Below are 16,606 nucleotides of genomic sequence, written 5' to 3'. Positions count from 1 at the left end.
AAAACGAACACATAGTTCAAGAGATATCAAATATATAGTCTTTGACAAGTAGGGCCAATGTATTATTCATTTCTTGGTATTCACAGCTTGCAATAATAAATGTGAATCAAATTGACCGTACCGTGGTAGTCTAATGGTTATGATCTTGCATGAACTGTTATTCCCCTTGTGTCATAAAATCTTACTACCACCTTCGTTCCAGACAGAAGTGGCCCTCTTCCAGAAACCACTCTGTAGACAGGTCACTTTGGATAATTGTGTTTTTTTTCACTGCACTCCAGACACCAAATAATGGACTCTGCACTTGATGTAGGTTTCTGAGTGGCTTTTAAATTTAAACAATTCAGGAAATCCTTTTAGGGCAGCTTTAAGCATTCTTCAGTTGGATTAACATTGATTTCTCACATTTCTGAGGAAGTGCTAGAGAAAATGATTAATGCTTATTGCTTTACGAATGAAGACAAACCAGTTATAGGCTTGGCATTTAGGGTTCAAGAAAGAGGTTAGAAATTGCCATAAAATTCACTGAATCACTGACCAGAGAGTCATTTTCGTCCTTTGTGCATTTTTTTTACTCAGTGCTTTTACCCATGGGAATGTGGGGGAAGGCAGGCGAGCTTGTCACTAGAAATTAAACCCTTTACCTTGGCTCTCCAAGTGAAAATGAGGGCCGTGTGTGCAAAATGAGAGCCAGCTAAGGCGCCGCAGAGTGAAATGACCTTGGGTTGGGTGGGAGGTTAAGAGGTGGTCAGTTTTTTCTTTAGCCATCTGTCCTCATTTTTTAAAATGTGACTTATTGGATTTTTTTTTTCTAGGGCAAGGAGAGTCTAGTGAGCTTGAGGAGGACATTATGAAATCCAAGATGAAATGAAGACATTTAACCCCTTGAGGTCTTCTCTCCTCTTTTTATAATTTAAAGGAATTTTCACCTTTTTGTCTGCCATGCATTGGCAAGTAGAATTTTGACATAATTATATTTAGAATTCTCTGTAGTGACTGTATCAGTGGATATTTCTTGTTTGCCCCTAATGCTGGAAGGATAGGATAGGATGAGACCCTCACAACCCTAAACTGGATTAAGCCTGTTCAATTATCAGTGGACAGATGGATTTTCTCCAGAATTGAGGTAACCTTTGCTTTGTGTTCAATGACATGCAGTCACATTCAATGGCAAGAACAACTATGTGAATCCTTCAGAAGTAACAGCATTTATATTGTCAAACACATGTCAAAAGGGGCCATTTTCAGAGCTAGGGTACCAATTGTAATACACCTCCAGGATGTAAGGGGGTGCTGCCTTTAACTGCTTCTGCTCTTTAATCTGCAGACCACTCAGAGGATCTGAGTGGCTAATGTAAGAAGGCCAGCCACTTCTAGGACAACAACCTTTAATATGGCCACTACTCCAACGAAGCTCATTCTCATTAATGGACTTGCATCGGGGAAGATGTCTTTTTTGCATTGCTCATTTTTAAAATGTGCATTTTCTTCATAATATACACATGCCAGCAATCCAGCTCTTTATCTATGTTTTGCCTTAGCTTTTTACAATTGATAAATTTGTGTAAAATGTGGTCTTTTCTTTATCTAAGTTACAATAATGAACAAACACAGTCTGGTTTAACTAATAATAAATAATTATGGTATTGTTTTTGTAAAAATGAACACTAATTCAAACAGGTTGAAATAGCTGGTTAGTTTTCCACAATCAAAGGGCAAGTTAATTCCCACGCTTATCAAGGAATCCTACCAGATAATTTCTGCCAGTTTAACTTCAATAGAAGATGGATGATGAAGCAGGACAACAGCCCTAACAACAAAGTAAATCGGTTACAAAATGGCCTAAAAAAAAGAAAATCCACCTTTGGGAATGGCCCAGTCATAGCCTAGACCTTAACCAAATGGTGATGCTGTGGAATGACCCTCAAGAGAACCACTCACACCAGACCTCATAAGAACATGGCTGAGCTGAAACAGTTCATTAAGGAAGAACCGTCTAAAATTCCTCCTGAACGCTGTGCAGGTCGTGTGATTCTCAGCTGCTGGAAGTTCTTGTTTGAGGTTATTGCTGCTAAAGGGGGTTCAACCAGTTATTAAATCCAGTGGTTTACTTACTTTGTCCACAGCAGACTGTGGATATTTGATGGATGTGCTCAATAAAGACATAAAAGATTATATGAGTGTGTTATTTGCCTACGGATATTGTGTTTGTCTATATTTGTGACTTAAAGATCAATCACATTTAATGACCAGGTAATTCCAAAGGCTTCACATACTTTTTCTTGCTACTGTGTATTGTTAAATCTAACTGTGTGAGAAACTATGCATTTGTGTATAAGAGGTCCCCTGTGATGTCCTGGCCCAGAGTTGCTTCCTGACTATAACCCAGTGGCCCCAGGTATGAGACTCATTAATAAAATGAATGAATAAAATAAACAGGAATGCTGTGCTGCATGAAAAGTGTAAAGCCAGCAAATGGTACACATGTGGGTGGCACGGTGGCGCAGTTGGTAGCGCTGCTGCCTCGCAGTTAGGAGACCCGAGTTCGCTTCCCGGGTCCTCCCTGCATGGAGTTTGCATGTTTTCCCCGTGTCTGCGTGGGCTTCCTCCAGGTGCTCCAATTTCCTCCCACAGTCCAGACATGCAGGTTAGGTGGATTGGTGATCCTAAATTGTCCCTAGTGTGTGTGTGTGTGAGCGCCCTGCATTGGGCTGGCGTCCTGCCTGGGGTATGTTTCCTGCCTTGCGCCCTCTGTTGGCTGGGATTGGCTCCAGCAGACCCCCGTGACCCTGTAGTTAGGATATAGCAGGTTGGACAATGGATGGATGGATGGTACACATGTGCCTAACGAGAAGAGCTATCAATTGTTTGTTAAAGCCAAAATACTAATCAAAGCAGCAGAAGTCAAATAAAATGTAAGCAGAAGTCAAAACCAGATCAGCCAATAGTAACATAACTCTATGTCTTTCGACAGCCTTGGACAAAATCCACAGCTCAACCATAGCTAGAATGACGTCATAATAATGTGACTTCCTGGACATGCTCCCTAGCGATGGACTGTTATCATGGCCACAAACCATAAAAAGGTGACCTACAGAAAAATCTAAATGGTGTCACAGAAAATAGAAAACGTAATATTACTGTAGAGGCCATTTACAAGAGAAAAAATGATACATTTATAATTTCCATCATTTAAAATACCCAAAAATGGCTTTAGCTGGCTGAAAAAAATTTTGAATAAACAGAAAAAATGAATCAGACAGATGCTATGAAGACAACTATAACCCATTGGGGATGTGAACTGAATACCCCTTGTGGCCAGTACGAGGTAAATGAAATGACCCTGAATTGAGAATATAACCAGACATCAAAGTAAAATAAAAAGGGGTGATTCATTTACAAAAAAATATACACAAAGGCAACAATCATCCATCCAACCATCCATTTTCCATCCTGCTGAATCCTAACACAGGTTCACGGGGGTCTGCTGGAGCCAATCCCAGCCAACACAGGGCACAAGGCAGGAACCAATCCCGAGCAGGGTGCCAACCCACTGCAGGGCAACAATCAAGAAGTAAAATTTTCATTGCTCCATTTTTCAAACCCATTTATCTGGAGCAGGGTCATGGAAAAGCTGGAGCTCATCACAGCAAGCATCAGGCACAAGGAAGGAAAAATCTTTGGACAAGGTGAACGCACACGCGAGAGGCCAATTTAGTATCCCCAGGTTTTTTTCCTTGCCTTTATTTGAAAAGTACTTTTCTACGTATCTTTTTATCAGATCTTTGGTGATGTCTTCCTATGCTGGCTTCAGTCTGGTTGCTATGGATAGCTCTCTGAGCCCAGCTGCTGAAGAGCCAGTGTTGAGTTGGTGACATATTCCAGTAAGTGCCATGTTACTTAAGAGTGAAGTTTTGCAGCAAACATTTTGTCAGAAAAAAATTCAAGAAAATACCTTCTCTTGCTGTGAAGTACACAGTGATGGAAAAAGTGTGCTTAATTGAAAAAAAGAATAAAAGAAAAGTTTAAAGCAAGCTTTCAAAAACCATTGGCATTAGTCACGCTAAGGGTTGTTAATAAAAAGTAAAGATATTGCTTGTTAAAGCCTACATGAGCAGCAAGAACCAGGGTTTCCAATTAGGGAATTGGATGGAATGAAAAGCTGAATTGGTGGCACTTTGGTTAATTGGCTTGTGCTGCTGCCCCAGAGGTTTTGGTGCCGCCTTTCATGTTATAGTCCAGTTACTCCCATAGTTCAGTTTTTCCCATGCTTACATCAGTTTTTCTTCAAACGCCTCAGTTTCCTGGCTGAAACCAATGTTTTTTGGGGGATTAGTAGAAACAAAATTTATAAAGTAAAATAAAGAGAACTTCAAAACACAGAGAAAATCCTAGGGAAGATCAAAATAAACTTATTGCTCTGCCAGAGATAAATTTATAACCACAAACAAACCAAGGAATTTGTAGCCAAAAGCACATCAGTTGTGCACCAAATCCCCCTTGATAAAAAAATTCATAACAATAAGGCCATATCATAGTCAGTCAGTCATCTTCCAACCCACTATATCCTAACTACAGGGTCACGGGGAGCCAATCCCAGCCAGCACAGGGTGCAAGACAGGAACAAACCCGGGAAGGGCGCCAGCCAACCGCAGGGCACACACACACACAAACTCACTCACCAAGCACACACTAGGGACAATTTAGGATCACCAGTGCACCTAACCTGAATGGCTTTGGATTGTGGGAAGAAATCGGAGCACCTGGAGGAAACCCATGCAGACACGGGGAGAACATGCAAACTCCTTACTGTGAGGCAGCAGCGCTACCACTGCATCACCGTGCCACCCCCCTTACCATAGCCTTCAATTCAAATTCAAATCACATACACTCTCAGACATTGGTTTAAGTCTATAATCTCAGAAAATCTGCATGTCCACAATGTTGACTTTTATATGGATGACCCGTTGATGTCACACATTACAACTTCCTGTTGTCAGGTGGTTGTAACTAGAGCTGTTGGTAACAAAATAGGCATCTCTCTGAAGTTCTTGCATAGCTGGGAATGCCAGAGTCTGGAAAGAGAGAGCTAGGGCAGATGTCCAATAAAATGCCATATTCAGTCAAAGGCAGTCAGGGAATTGGATGGAATGAAAACCTGAATGTGTGGCATATTAGTTGATGACTGATACGCCTCCCCCAGAGGTCCAGAGGCCACCGTTCACTTCATGGCCCTGTCGCTCCCATAGTCCAGTTTCTCAGTTTTTACTGGACGTTATATTTTCTTCACGTGTCCCTCCACACCCAATACATGTTAAGTTAGTAGCTGACTTTAAATTGGCCTAATATAAGTTGGTGTGGGTGTGAACAAGCTGTGTGATGGACTCGTTTTCCATTAATGATTGGCTCCAATCCTGCATCCTATTTTCAGCGAACATTTAACCAAATTAACTTTCATCGTTTGCCTATAGAAAGAGGCTGACTTATATACAGTGGAACCTTGGTTTACGAGTGACTTGGTTTACGAGTGTTTTGCAAGATGAGCTAAATTTTTTAATAATTTTTGACTTGATAAACGAGCGATGTCTTGCAATACGAGTAGTATGGATACACTTTGTCTGCTGAGCGTCATGTGATCACAACTGAGCTGATGGTTCTTCTCTCTCTCACGCGCGTCTGTCTCTCTCTCTCTGTCTCTCTTCTCTTGAGGGCAATCGTCTCCTATTCTCCGTCTGAGTCTGTGTGCCTCACTCATATAGTCAACAAGCGTACAAGCATATACTGTTTACTACAGCATTGTGACTGTGTGTGTGCGCGCACACGCACGTGTGTGCTGTGAATTGCGAGTCTCCGTCTTGCGCCCCAAAAACACGAAGCTGAGTTTCAGTACTTTAACAACACCAGCTTTATTCAGCTTGAAACAGCAACAGCGCTGTTATTTATTGGAGCGGGATCTTTATAATGTTCCTTGTATCACCCATCGACGGCAGGTGCTTATAGCATGTCTGCGATCTTTTTGGATGCGCTTATACGGCGAACTGCTACAGCACTGGGAGACTGCGATTGCTTTGGTACACTCTTCACGTGTCGTCCCGTTGGGTGGAATCCCACAAGAGTTTAGAAACACACTCACACAAGCCATGATTCTTTTTAAAGGTAAAGTGCAGGTTAATTTGTTTTATGTATTTTTACTTTATATTTTGTATTAATCATTATTATATGAATAGTTTTGGGTTGTGGAACGAATCATCTGAGTTTCCATGATTTCTTATGGGAAATTCACTTTGATATAAGAGTGCTTTGGACTGCGAGCACGTTTCCGGAACGAATTATGCTCGCAAACCGAGGTTCCACTGTATTAGATTATGAATAAATACCATATATCTTGCCATATTTTATGTGATGTTTCTCTGTTTTAGCCTTATGTTGCATATCTTATTTGTTACTATATTTGTAATTATTGTATAGTGCACTGAGCTCTAAAGTGGAAGAGCACATAAAAATAACACATTGAACTGAGTTGAATCCAAAGCTGCCCACACAAAACTCAGGCTGTCATATGTGCAATAAGCACATCTCTGGTGTCTGCGCTCATTTATTGTAAGGGTCTGAAAAGTCAGTCCTGGAGGGCCTCACTCGCTGCCATGGTTCCAATACAATTCCTTAATTTGAAACCAATCTTTGCCAATAACAGATCTCATTTATTTTGTGGATTGTTAGTTTTTTCTTATATCGTTGATTTCTTCCTCTCAATGTGTATTATTCAAATGATTTTCAGCATGAAGCAGATGAGTAATTCTCAGTCCTTTATTTGATGAATGCACAAAGGTGTATAAAATGGACACAAGGTTCTATAGAAGAAGAACTGCTGGTTTATTTGTCTTTTGCAGCTTATCGCTAATCATAAGCAGTTTAAAAAAGTACATAAGAGTAAAATAAGCAATCAAGAGTGGGGAATCTTAATGGGTGAAACTCTGAAAAATCCAAATGTCTCTTGAGCAAGAAGTGCTTCAACAGCAATAACTGACTTCTCATTAAGAAACAGAATTGGAACAAAAACCTGGAGCCACTGTGGCCCACCAGGACCAACTTTGCAGGACCCTAATCTATTACAGTATATGTAAGCATAAGACTCCTTTAAAAGCCACTATATAAAAACAACAATAACAACATTTATTTATATAACACATATTCATAGAAAAGTGTAGCTCAAAGCTCTTTACAAATACAGGGTGGCCCATATTTATGTATATGGCGTTTCACAGGCTGTAGCATTTAAACCACTGTGTGAAAAGTATTGAAAATGGCATCACGGTGTAGACTAAGAATGGGAGTAACAATGTGCTGGACCTGGCAACCCCTGCTGTGTTTGAATACAGAATGGCGGCCAATCAATTGTTGCTAGAGCAGTGCATACATTGTGTGCGTTTATACTCCGCAACAAACAACTATGCGGTGGTGAGGATGGCAGTTGAATTTGGAAGCAATGGCCCTAGTGTGCTAACCAATAAACACAAAATTAAACATCTGTGGTACTGTGTTGCAAGCGAAGGGAGCGGGTAGGCCCAGGACTGTGTGTACCGATGCCAACGCAGCTCTTGTGGTGAATGCCTTTCAAAGTTGGGTTCTTTTTCAGGTGTGTATCGATCTGGATGGTGCGTTGGTGGACCACACCGTGGAGAACAGGGGATGCAAAAATATTTAAGGTTCTTAATGTTCATTTTCCATTATATGACTTGATAATAACATTGGTAGTTTCCTGACAATAGCGCCTTTTCAATCATACACATAAATATGGGCCACTCTATAGTAAAAAAATTAAAATGACACAAAAAAATAATAGGTAGAAATGGAAGAATCCCAAATATAAGGAAATGTGAATTAAATTACAATTGAATTCAAATACTTTGTAAATAAACAAACTATATAGCTATTATAGAAACTACTATAATTAACAAGGATTTCATGATTTTTGAAAAGATTCCCATACTTATATTTCTATGCTTTGTGCACATGAAATGAGTCCCTATGTTGTATACACCCCAGCGGCATCGTGTGCAGATCCCAACCATCCATCGCAGTGGTTCTCAACCTGTGGGGCGGACGCCCCTAGGGGGACGCGAAGTAACAAAAAGGGGGGCGTGAAGATGTGAAAAAAAGAAAACGCATCAAAAATATGAAAAAAACATCTGTTGAAACCAAAACAAATTAACTTAATCTACATTCTGATACTAGAACAATAAATATAGAGTTAGATAAATGTCGGTAAAGTTAAGTAGGTATAATAAAATATGCATCTACAGTTCAAAAAAATGTTAGGGGCGGCGCGATTAAAACTGTTATGAAAACTCGGGTCGCAAATACTTAAAAGTTGATAAACGCTGATCCATCGCAGTCAAGATAAGCGTTCTTGGGTGGACAAGTTTAGTCATTTTTAGGACACTTTACAGTCACTGATGGTTGTTATGATATGGAGTTTTTGTTTTCCTCTCCTCTAGTGTCAACTGGCCATAGTTCAACAATTAATTAATGAACAGATATTGTATGTTTCCATGTAATACAATGTTAATTGGTTTCAAACTACTTTGTTTCCCCGTGTGTTTAAACAAATCTGTCTTTATGTACACTAATTGTGTATTTACTAATTTGTAGTCTTTATACGGTACTTGCATTTTACCTGTGAACAAGTTCCAGGGCTCTGCACCAGCACTAAGTGAAGAGTACCATACAAAAATAAACTGAATTGAATTTGATGAGGGGTGGCACAGTGGCGCAGTGGGTAGCATTGCTGCCTCACAGTTAGGAGACCCGGGTTCGCTTCCTGGTTCTCCCCGTGTCTGCATAGGTTTCCTCCCACAGTCCAAAGACATGCAGGTTAGGTGGATTGGCGATTCTAAATTGTGGGTGTGTGTGCGTGCCCTGCCCAGGGTTTGTTGGCTGGGATTGGCTCCAGCAGACCCCCCATGACCCCCTGTAGTTAGGATATAGCAGGTTGTGTGATGGATGGAATTTGGGATATTTTCTTAATGGTATGTATTTATTTTTGCTTTTTTTGGCTAGCAGTAGTTGTGTCTGCTGCTTTGTTGCGGTTTCTGGGAAGCTCTGTACATTTCAATAATTTTAACTACAAGTAAATAGAATTGCATTATTTTTTTGAAGTTGCCAATTGCCATTTTGTAAGCATACACAATGAAAAACCTGTTGTTTTAAAAGATGGACATATGCATTAAACAGTGTCTGGATTTTTTTTGTAAAATAAAGAAATACTATAGTGAAGAAACACCAGCCCCCTTTTGGTTTAGAAAACTCTGCTTATGATTCTGACATGATGAGTGACTTTGAATGTATCAAACTCTCTTAAAAGCTGATGAATGATGGAGTGACCTTTAGTGTTCCGATTCTGACTGCAGTGGGCTTCCTGTCTGTAATGTCACTAAACTCTCTGCCGCTTAATTATTAAGTGTGGTCTGTCTGGACTTCTATGTAAAACTCCTGGTGGGCACTATTTGTTCCCCACTGTGGCATTCACAACAAATGAAGTATTCAAAATGAGATTTGGATTTTTTTCCCCATAAAATTACATATTTTCTAACTTACCTCCTTTTTTTATTGTCCCTGTGTGGGTTTTGAATATCAATGTACAGCACTGATCAGGCGTTTATAAAACATATCATGAACAGTGGTATGACACCACAAAAGGCAATCCATCGATGATAAAAGTGAGCCACCATGCAACATACAGAAAAATACCTTTTAGACATAAAAAAGTAGAATTCAGCAAGTGTCTTATAAAACATTATCATTACAAAATAACTTATATGAAGGACTAATGTACTTTTCTGTCCTTGGGCTTTACTTTACAATACTTTGGGGAAAATACACCATTCTGTTAAAAGCAGAGTCGCTGAATACAAAAATAGTAGAGACCCACAATCCACCAAACTCTCCATTTACAGACATTTCATTAACAAATCCCTCTCCTGTATGCAGTTTCTGTAATTGAGACTGTCAAACCACACCTTGGGATGGATATTTCAAGCGGGTATCATTAAGATGGGACGTCTACTGGACTTGTATATTAAACACTGTTTACCCAGCTGAGCTAAATTGACTTAATGACCTCTCTGGTTTTATTTAAGGCCGTTACTTTGGATTTTTGTTCATTTGTATTTGATGTAGCACTGGAGTTGACATTCTTGTCCTCTAACACTTTGCTCATTCTATCCTGTTTTCCTCTAATGAGCACTTTTAAAGTGAATGTGTAGGTCAATGTTCATTTTCTTTTCACTTTTTTCTGCTCTTCCTTTTTATATTTGAATAGATTATAAATAATTGTTTTAGTTATAGTAACATCCGTGTATATATATATATATATATACATTTCTCATAGCTACAATAACTTGTTTAGATACTTATTTTAAATATCCATGTTCATGTATAGCTTTAGTCTAACGTTATGAATAATTTATCCATCAGGTTTATATACCATATATACTTGCATATAAGTCGGGTCATGAAACCAATCATAAAATCAGGCCCGACTTATACGGTCGTTCAAAAATGTGATATTTCATTTTCTTTTTTTACATCTTTCTGTCTCCTCCAATCTCACATCAGTTTCTCAGACAGATCGAATTTTGTTGCAGCATCGCAGCTGGCCACTTCAATGGCTTTTAATTTAAAACCAGCTTCATATTTGAACGAACGCTTCATTGTAGATAAGGGATGCTCTTAAGGTAAAGGTGTATTGAGGGCGTGAGATACAAAAAACACAACACAGTGCAAACGTCGCATCGGAGTAGTTTGGGTATTACCGTGTGTTCACGTAGGCACAATACATAAAAAGAAAAAAGGTAGTGTGCTCAGTGGTTACTCTCTCAGGTGGGCGTTAGCATATCATAATGTCTTGGACCAATAGCGTGAGTTTTCCGCATTCGACTTATATGAGCAACATTATAATATACTGGAAATTATATGGTAAAATCAAGTCCCAACTTATCCACAGGAGAACTTAAACATGAGTATATATGGTATGTTGTCATGAATGGCTAGGGCCGTTGCCCGGCTGGGATGCCTCCATGCCAGAAGGAGTAGGGGAGTAGATAGGGTCAGATCATTACCTCCCCTGGAATGCAACATGGCAGCCACCTTTGACTCCCACAGGGCTCCATGGGAGTTGGATTTTGACATGGCCCTGTTGGGGTCCGTGGGCGCCACCAGGGGGTGCTGCAGCAGATGCTGAGCCCTGGAGCACAGCACTTATGCCATACAGGAAGTGCTGCCGGATGTTCATCATAGAGCAAATGGAGCACTTACAGTATATAAGGGGCCAGCAGACACTACTCAGTGAGCCAGAGTCGGGAAGAGGAGGAGGATGAAGCTTGCCGGGGAGAGAGGGGGAGAAAGAGAAGAAAAGACAGGAAGAGAGAGAAAGGAAGGAGAAAAGAAAAGAAAGCAAAATGTGTGTTTCTGCTTGTTGGGACACTGTAAATTTGTAAATAAACCTCACGTGTGCTTGGACTTGTGCCTCCTGCATCTGTGTGTCAGGTTATAGTGAGCTCCATCGCCCACTATGTGTATATTTATTTATTTATATACAGATCACTATAGTGAAGGTAGAGCTTTATGCCGAAATGCATTGCAACATGTAATAGAACTACTGCTATGTCCAAATATTACTCCAGGAATGGAAATAGCAGAGACAAATGTTTCTTTTTGGGAATAGGAGATGAGAGAAACAAAACACATTAACTGAGGTAAAGCGAGCTTCAAATCACAGAGAAAACTTTAGTGAAGCTCAAAATAAACTTTTATTTTGTCTGAGATTAATATGTAACCGCAAACAAAGCAAGAAGTTCAATTCAATTGTGCACCAAACCCCTAATGATAATCAAAGCTTGTAGTCCAAAATTCAAAGCAATAAGGCTGTGCCATAATATTTGAATTCAAATACCACACGCTCTCAGACATTGGTTTTAAATCCATAATCTTGGACAGTCTGTAAATCCACAATGCTGATGCTATACAGATGACCCAATGAAGTTACGCATCGCTAGTTCCAGTCATCAGGAGGTAGCAGCTAGAGCTGTTGACAACACAAAAAGATTACTCCAAGTGCCAAAATGGTGGTGCCTTTGAAAGACAACATGACAGAGTGGGAACAACAATGTTAAAAAATATTAACAACTTCAAAATGAAACTGAATGTAAATGAAGAAATATAGAATTAAATTCAGCATTTTCTCAAAAACCCAGAAACCTACGGAAAAAGCAGACAAATTAAAAATTACACATAAAACAAAATAGAAATCTTGCAATATCATAACACCAGCAGCTTCACCCAGGGATTCCCTCTTGGAGACTGACCTGCTCCCTTTGGATTATTGAACTGGTGTCAAGAACTGGACTAGTGGTTCTCAAGCTTTATTCCTCCACGGCCTCCCAGTTGACCAAGTGAATATATGAAAAATAGGACATTCACTTCCTGTACTTTTGCTGCCATCTTGATAAAGGTACTTGGTTTTGAACTTACATTTATTAACAAAATCATATTTGCTACTAGTGCTTTTCCACTGCTTGAATTTTAAAGCACAATATAAAATTAAGAAGCCATTTCAAAAATAGGCTTTGTTTTTATTAAATAATAACTATATAATTAGTAAGTATATTTCTTAATCATAACATAAATTGAGTAGGCATTTCTTAAGGATAAATGATAACCCATAATTACCAAAATACGGAATTTGTCACTCCTGATTTTTTTGATAACAAAAGCTGCTATTTACTCAATAAGCTTAAATAATATACTGCTCAAAAGAATTAAAGGAACACTTTTTAATCAGAGTATAGCATAAAGTCAATGAAACTTATGGGATATTAATCTGGTCAGTTAAGTAGCAGAGGGGGTTGTTAATCAGTTTCAGCTGCTGTGGTGTTAATGAAATTAACAACAGATGCAGTAGAGGGGCAACAATGAGATGACCCCCAAAACAGGAATGGTTTAACAGGTGGAGGCCACTGACATTTTTCCCTCCTCCTCTTTTCTGACTGTTTCTTCACTAGTTTTGCATTTGGCTACAGTCAGTGTCACTACTGGTACCATGAGGCGATACCTGGACCCTACAGAGGTTGCACAGGTAGTTCAACTTCTCCAGGATGGCACATCAATACGTGTCATTGCCAGAAGGTTTGCTGTGTCTCCCTGCACAGTCTCAAGGGCATGGAGGAGATTCTAGGAGACAAGCAGTTACTCTAGGAGAGCTGGAGAGGGCCATAGAAGGTCCATAACCCATCAGCAGGACCAGTATCTGCTCCTTGGGCAAGGAGGAACAGGATGAGCACTGCCAGAGCCCTACAAAATGACCTCCAGCAGGCCACTGGTGTGAATGTCTCTGACCAAACAACCAGAAAGACTTCATGAGGGTGACCCAAGGGCCCCATGTCCTCTAATGGGCCCTGAGCTCACTGCCCAGCAGCATGCAGCTCGATTGGCATTCGCCATAGAATACCAGAATTGGCAGATGCTTTTTACAGATGAGAGCAGGTTCACCCTGAGCATGTGACAGAAGTGAAAGGGTCTGGAGAAGCCATGGAGAACATTATGCTGCCTGTAACATCATTCAGCATGAGCAGTTTGGTAGTGGGTTAATGATTGTCTGGGGAGGCATATCCATGGAGGGTCACACAGACCGCTACAGGCTTGACAAAGGCACCTTGGCTGCCATTAGGTATCAGGATGAAATCCTTGGACCCATTGTCAGACCCTATGCTGGTACAGTGGCTCCTGGTGCACAAAAATTCCTGGCCTCATGTGGTGAGAGTATGCAGGCAGTTCCTGGAGGATGAAGGAATTGATACCATTGACTGGCCACCACACTTTCCTGACCTAAATCCAATAGAACACCTCTGGGACATTATGTTTTGGTCCATCCAATGCCACCAGGTTGCACCTCAGACTGTCCAGGAGCTCAGTGATGCCCTGGTCCAGATCTGGGAGGAGATCCCCCACAACACCATCTGTCATCTCATTAGAAGCATGCACCGATGTTGTCAGGCATGTATACAAGAACACAGGGGCCATACAAAGTGCTGCGTACAATTTTGAGTTGCTGCAATTAAATTTTGGCAAAATGGACTAGCCTGCCACATAATTTTTTCACTCTGATTTTTGGGGCGTCTTTGAATTCAGGGCTCTGTAGGTTGATCATTTTCATTTCCATCAAACGATGTGGCATCTTTTCGTTCCTAACACATTACCCAGTCTATATCAGTATAGATATCCAGGAGGATTTCTTTTTCCCTTTGAGATCTGATGTGTTTTCAAAGTGTTCCTTCAATTTTGTTGAGCAGTTTACTTTTAAAATTAAGCATAAAATTATTACGTATTTTCAAAATAAAAAAAAAAATTAAAAGTAATTTATAAAATGCAGAATTAATTGTATAATTAATTACATAAGCTACTTGACTTTCGTCTGGCTTCAGCGCTGGAGCGTTTTTACCCGCATTTAGCACAAGTAGAAATGTAAATGCATTTTCTCTCCACATACAACAGTTAAGTCAACAGAAAAGTAAAAAGTATCGCGTAGGGCGGTGGCAGCAATCAAGTAGGCCATGGAATGGTGGCCAGCCCTGACATCTGTGCAGCTTTAAAAAGTGAGCAGAGTGGCAGCAGTGGCGTGTGTGAAGTCGAGCTACCACCTTCTACATGTGACTCTCACTTCTGTGGCATCACGATAAAATACTAAAGATCTTTATGACAGTATGCCATGTCACCTTCTTTTCACTTCTTCTTGTAGACTCATTATGAGCAGCCCATACCAGTTCTAACTATAGATTACTATTATAACTGTGGCATAAAGGAAGTGAACGTTAAAGGATATCTTTAATGAAGACTAAGTGCTTACACACCGTATGCAATGTTTTAGAGACCCAGTACTTGATTTGGGAAGAAGGTGCAGTAGGACGAAAAAGTTGTTGCAGAAAGAAATGTAATTAACAGTTTCAAACAGAACAGTATATAAGTCAATAATAAAAGGAACTGATCTGGGAACTATTTACCTATAACAATAACACCCTCACTGTTCTTGCCATGACGGGCACCCTACATACAGAAATACCATCCAGAAATTTGTCTGATTCGTAGCTCATTCTACTACTTCTGTTCTTTTGAATGGTGTCCATCCCCAGGTTACGCTTCCATCGTCCTACTTTTAAACTCACTGTAGTTTTCAACTCACCACCACACAGTCAACAATAACCCCCCACTATTTTCTCCACAGACAAAAACTACCTGGACTGCATGCCATTTCTATCCAGGTGACAATTTCCCCACCGCACCTACCAGCCTCCCAAAAGAAAAGCTTTCCACTCCAGCCTAGCCATTTCTTTTTAGGTCATGTGATCAAGGTGCCATCTCTTTTTCCCCCTCTGTGTCAGTCTTATTTACATAACACACAACTCTCTATGGTGCTTTCCACCTACTTTGCCAGACCCAAGAGTCTCACATCGGCCACACTACAGTACTGCATTTTGAATACTGATGAAGCGGTCCACTTCAAAAAGATAAGTTTGACAGCCCTCCCGTGGTTAGATATTCTAGTGATTTTAGTTTTTGCAGGTATTTTAAAATTACTGTCATTCATCTTGCTGAAACTTTACTGAGGTCCCTTAGTGGGCCTCAGCCTCCCCATTGAGAACCTCTGAAACAGACTAGCAATGGTCTTTTGGAAATATCAAGATTACTGTGCTACAAGCTGAACACCCTTTCATAGCCATCATTAAAAATAATATTGTAATGATAATTTTTCATAAGACCATTGCTGAATTATGCTGCTTTTTCTTAAGAAATGTTTGAATACTTTTCCTGTTAAGCGTTTTATGTTGTACAGTCCTATTGCCTTTAGTATCAGTGAACCACCTTTGTCATGCTTGACTTTCAAATGGACATCTTTGCACAAAAAGCAGAGACTTACAATGATCTTCTATTTTTCTCTTTATGCCAATATGAAGGTGTGCTTTTGCTGATAAAATAGTTCAGTACATGATTTGAATGCCCAAATAATCCTTATTATAAGATACAAATCCTGCTGAGCTAAAAAGCTTTCTGAAGTGGTGGAAACCGACTTTCCTATCTTTACTGACCTAAAATGTCCTCACATATAAAGAATCAGCTTGCAAGAAATGGTGAACACTGCACACAGTCTGAAGGTGACTCTACTTATTGCACAGATATTCACAAAGAGAGAAATTGCTTGTGACTAGCCTACCTACAGCTTGTCATTAGGAAGTCTAGAATAGTAGGGAATGAAGAGGAGAATGGCCTAATAACATCTATGATAGTGAGAAGTAGTCCTGCACTAAAGCATGAAGCAAACATGCAGGACTGAGTCCACAAGCATCTTTAGGAAATGTCACCCAAAGTTTGTAGTAAGAACGTTGTGTACAGTACTTGAGCAAATGACTGGAGGTAACTGAAGAAACAGAATGTATGGCTATCAACCTGAAGCTGAATACAGTCATGAATACCAGAAAAGAGATTGAAGAAAGATATTAGGCTTCTTTAGCATTGTTTTTGGTATTATTTTAAGAAAAGCCTCTTCATTTTTACC

This window comes from Polypterus senegalus, chromosome 9 (assembly GCF_016835505.1).
Source record: "Polypterus senegalus isolate Bchr_013 chromosome 9, ASM1683550v1, whole genome shotgun sequence".
Lineage (NCBI taxonomy): Eukaryota > Metazoa > Chordata > Cladistia > Polypteriformes > Polypteridae > Polypterus > Polypterus senegalus.
Note: the sequence above shows the minus strand (reverse complement) of the source record.